This window comes from Mustela nigripes, unplaced genomic scaffold (assembly GCF_022355385.1).
Source record: "Mustela nigripes isolate SB6536 unplaced genomic scaffold, MUSNIG.SB6536 HiC_scaffold_2269, whole genome shotgun sequence".
NCBI lineage: Eukaryota > Metazoa > Chordata > Mammalia > Carnivora > Mustelidae > Mustela > Mustela nigripes.
Genome location: NW_026741676.1, coordinates 1 through 4,899, shown reverse-complemented (window position 1 = coordinate 4,899; position 4,899 = coordinate 1). Strand labels below are relative to the sequence as shown.

General features: G+C 59.3%; 3 non-coding genes across 3 annotated transcripts; all 3 read right to left on the bottom strand.

Annotated features, from left to right (window-relative positions):
- Positions 1–303: 303 nt before the first annotated feature.
- On the bottom strand, positions 304–396 carry LOC132008936 (small nucleolar RNA SNORD116). Its single transcript, XR_009401756.1, has one exon. It is a non-coding gene; the product is annotated as a small nucleolar RNA SNORD116 (small nucleolar RNA).
- A 2,501-nt stretch (positions 397–2,897) lies between these two features.
- LOC132008937 (small nucleolar RNA SNORD116) lies at positions 2,898–2,990 on the bottom strand. The gene has a single exon (XR_009401757.1). It is a non-coding gene; the product is annotated as a small nucleolar RNA SNORD116 (small nucleolar RNA).
- A 1,707-nt stretch (positions 2,991–4,697) lies between these two features.
- LOC132008935 (small nucleolar RNA SNORD116) lies at positions 4,698–4,792 on the bottom strand. The gene has a single exon (XR_009401755.1). It is a non-coding gene; the product is annotated as a small nucleolar RNA SNORD116 (small nucleolar RNA).
- Positions 4,793–4,899: the final 107 nt, after the last annotated feature.

The following is a 4,899-nucleotide window of genomic DNA, read 5'->3' as shown; positions in this document are numbered from 1 at the left end:
AGCGGTGCTAGTGGCAGTGCCCGGTGAGTGGCGGAGAGGGCCTCGGGAGCTCCGGGCCACGTGGGCTGCCGACCTCTGGCACGCACGACCTCCATAGCCTCTCTGGAAGCAGCCAGACCTTTGACCCCAGAGGGCCCTGGCTCCCGCTGGCCATCTGCTACAGGTGGGAGCATACTTCCTCTGCCACGGAGCAGTTCCCCAGCCCGATTGGCGACATTCCCATGTGCCAACACTCCGAGTTAGCGGTAAAGATCTCGGGTGGCCTGGATCTCTCTCGGACTTCCTGGCGGGGAACCACGTGCTGGACCTCAGTTCCGATGAGGACGACGGTAGGGATTGTCACTCATTTTGTTCAGATTTCCAAGGAATGCATTTGTAGGGAGTCATCATCGATCCGAGCACGTCTCAGGACCAGAGCATTCAACGGGCCGGCGTTAGCCTGGCACGGCCACTGAGCTCGGACACGTCGACCCTGTGAACACCCAGCCCCAGGCCACGGTGTGGCTAAAGGGGATTTTCTCGGCCAAGGAGGCCTCGGGGAGGACACGGGCATGTGGTGGCAAGGGTGAGACACTTACTGCAGATGTTGGTGACTCCCAGCTGACCAACGCCTACACACCCTGCCTCTCCAGGGGCGTCCTCGCCTCACAGGTAGGGCATCGCGGATCAGGAAAATGGGATTCGCCAACAGTCAACGACACCCGCGTGCAGCCAAATCCACCTGGAACATGGGGAGAAGTGACAGGCGTGCCTCCGCCCAGGGACACGTCTGTGGGGCTCCACGCAGGTGCCACGCAGTGGGGACACTCTGCTCTACCTCTCCCTAGATGGGCAGTGCCTGGTCCCATGCCTGAGGAAGCCTCCAAGTATGCAGGCACGGGGCCGGGCGAGGTAAAATGGAGGGAAGGGTGGCATTAAGGGGAGAGAGTGTTGAGGGGGGGGGTGCACAGTGGGTTTGAGACGTGGGACAGCCCGCACACTGTGTCCTTTAATGGAAACGAGTCCCTAGACCACATACTGCAACACTTGTCTTCTCCATCGGTTGCACAAAGGGCCTGCCTCTGGCGCATCCCCAGCGAGCACCAGTGGCATCGGGCAACCTCGCCTTCCCCCAAGCGGTATAACGCCAGAGGGAGCACCTCCCCAACCAGCCGCATCCCAACGTTGGTACCCACCATGCAACCAGCACCTACATGGCCCGACAAGGAGATGCACGACCTAGCAACATGATGCGACATCAGGAAACCAAGCCGAGGGAAATCCCCTTGGCTCCATGGCAATCATCTTTGGAGCAATGATCCCCGGGTTCGGGGTGGATGTAAGTGGCCTCCCACAAGTGGTGCCTTTTGGCCCTCCGTGTCATTGCCCGATCCCCTCTCTTCCTCCATAGAGAAAACCCATGCCAGCCCTAAGATACCCCAGGTCCCCAAGGGGTGACCGCACACCCACCCCGCAGAAGGTCACGTCCACATCCATCCTGTGGGTTCTGGGGCATAACCGTGAGATGCGGTGACCACGCGCGCTCATGAAACCCGCAAGACCCACCCGCCTCCCATTAGCACCCTTGGAAGCTGGCGCAGCCAGCAGCTCTGGGGCTCTGTGACCTGGCCGGAAATTGCCCATGGGTCGGGGCAGCACGCCCCAGGTCTTCGGTGGCACAGGAGGCTGAACCTCTGACCCGGAGCACTGCCTGGCCGGCCACAGGACCCAGTGTCTCCGGGCCCGGGGTCCCTAAATCTATCGCGAGTGCAGGCCACTGCAGAACCACATGTGACTTGGACCAGCAGGCAGCAAGGCCTATCGGCAATCTCCCACATCCCGCAGCCTTTCTTGCCACCCATATGAGAGCCATTCTTGTGCCTAGTTCCCCAACTGGATTCTGCCTGCTGCAGTCCATCTGGCAACACAGACTTGTGGGAAGCAGGCAGGTGCCGGCAACCACCCTGAAGGAGCCTCTACACGAAAGCTTCCACTGCCAAGTCATCACAAGGCATTGCAAAGGGCGTAACCCTCCAGATATGACCTGGCCCACCGAACCTAGCCAAGCACCACTAGGGTGCCCAGGTGCTGCCGCCTCCAACCACAAGAAACCCATCACACCCGCCATGGTTATACTCCACGCACACTCGTGGCTCCCAGTCACCTGGGAAGCCGTACTAAACGTGAACCTCTGGCACGGGGAGAAATGGCCCACCGCCTCCCCTCCCAGCATTGCGTGGCCAAGTCTTTCCTGGGACGACACTTCTACCTGCCTTGGTCTCTGCCCAGGGCTTCCCAGCCCCCATGTGCGCAACCCTGTAGCTTCCCTCCTGCCCCCATGTAAAACTCCATGGTGGCCGGGGCCCAAAGGATCGACCCTCTGGCACAGGCGATGTCATCGGAGTCACTGTCCTTCCCAGTTTCGGAACTCCCTGAGGATGCCCACCCGCCACGGTGGGCCTCATGCCCTCCGACGTGGAGCCGTTGCAGATGAAGTATGTTCCACTCCTGGCCCAGCATCCTCTTCCCATTCCGTGTCTAATACCTCTCTGCCCTCCATGGACAAGGCATAAGGGATTTGGAGGCACAAAGGCCAGGGACCGCGGCGAGGACAGCGGTGCTGGTGGCGGTGCGCGGTGAGTGGCGGAGAGGGCCTCGGGGGCTCTGGGCCACGTGGGCAGCCGACCTCTGGCACACACGACCTCCCTGTCCTCTCTGGAAGCAGCTAGACCTTTGACCCCAGAAGGCCCTGCTTCCCCCTGGCCATCTGCTACAGGAGGCGGCATACTCCCTCTGCCATGGAGCAGTTCCCCTGCCCTAGGAGTGACATTCCAACGGCCAAGCACACCGAGTTAGCGGTAAAGATCTCAGGTGGCCTGAATCTCTCTCTCGGACATCCTTGCGGGGAACCACGTGCAGGACCTCAGTTCCGATGAGGACGACGGTAGGGATTGTCACTCATTTTGTTCAGATTTCCAAGGATTGCATTTGTAGGGAGTCATCATCGATCCGAGCACGTCTCAGGACATGGAGCATTGAAAGGGCCGGCTCTAGCCTGGCACGGCCACTGAGCTCAGACACGTCAGCCCTTGTGAACACCCAGCCCCAGGCCACCGGGTTGCCAACGGGGCCGTTCTCGGCCAAGGAGGCCTCGGAGAAGACCCGGGCATGTGGTGGCAAGGGTGAGACACTTACTGCAAATGTGGGCAACTCCCAGCTGACCACAGCCTACACACCCTGCCTCTCTAGGGGTGACCTTGCCTCACAGGTAGGGCATCGCGGATCAGGAAAATGGGATCGCCAACAGTCACCGACACCCGCGTCCAGCCAACTCCACCTGGGACATGGGGAGAAGTGACATGAGCGCCTCACCCGGGGACTCATCTGTGTCCCTAAATCTGTTCCTAAGTCAGTACTACGCAGTGGGGACACTCTGTTCTACCTCTCCCTATTATGGGCAGTGCCTGATCTCATGCCTGAGAACCAATGTCTACACATGGACGCCTCCAAAAATGCAGACACGGGGCCCGGCGTGGAAAAAGGAGGGAAGTGTGATAGGAAGGGGAGAGTCTGATGAGGGGTGGGTTGCACTGTAGGTTTGAGATATGGGACAGCCCACACACTGTGGTCCTTTAATGGAAACAACTCCCTAGACTACATAGGGCAACACCGGTCTCCTCTATGGATTGCAAACATGGTCTGCATGTGGCGCATCCCCAGAGAGCCCCGGGGCATCCAAGCAACCTCTCCCTCCACCATGACGTACAACTCCTGCGGGAACGCCTCCCCAGTCAGCCTCCCCCGAACGGGGAACTCACCACACACCCAGCACATACTCAGGCTGTCAAGGAGATACACGTCCAACAACACGAAGCTGCATCGGTAAGCCAACCAGGGGGAACACCCCTTGATTCCAGGGCAATGACCCCAAGAGCAATGAGCCCTGGGTTCAGGTTGAGGGCAAATGTCCTCCCCTAGGTGTGCCCCAAAGCTGCTGCCCTCCCTGCCATGGACCGGAGTCCTCCATTCTTGCATACAGAAAACCCACCCCATCCTGAAGATATCCCAGTTCCTGTGGGGCCAAGAAAAACCCATCCCGCAGGAGGTCATGTCCCCCTCATTCCTGCATGCTCAGAAGCAAGTTGCGTGAAGTGGTTACCTCAAGCACCCATTCCACCCACCTGTCCCCCGCCTCCAATTGGCACCCTTGGATGACGGCGCAGCCAGCACCGCTGGGGAACTGGGACCTGGTCCGAAAATGCCCGCAGGGTGGTGAAGCATGCCCAGGACTTCGAAGGCACAGGAGGCTGAGCCTCTGACCAGGTGCAATGCGAGCATAAAATAGAACTCCGCTCTCTACGGGCCTCTCATCCCTAAATCTATCGAAAATTCAAGCCACTGTTGAACCACATGTGACTTGGACAAGCAGGCAGCAATGATTGTCGGCAAGCCACCACATTATGCAATATCGATTGCGTCCGGTCAAAGAGCCATTCTCATACCATGATCCCAAAAGGATCCAGCCTGCGGAAATCCAACTGGAAACATGGACAAAGGAGAAGGAGGCAGTCATTTGGAAGGACTATAGATGCTGGTGCTTCTGGTGGTGCTGGGTATGGCAGGGAGAGTAGTTGGGTTGGCAGTACTGGCTTCGGGAGAGTGACAGAGGGGAAGCTGTCCCTGGCTCCTACTTTCTGCCCCGGGGGAGACAACGTGCTAGACCTCAGTTTCGATGAGAACGACGGTAGGGAGTTCTCACTCATTTTGTTCAGCTTTTCCAAGGAATGCAGAATGAGGGAGTCATCATCGATCCAGGCACATTGGGGGCCGCCTGGCCGACGGAACGGGCCAGGCAGGGTGGCTCGGAGGAGAAGCCGATGGCCTCAGAGCCCTGCGGCAGCGGCCCGTATGGACCCACGC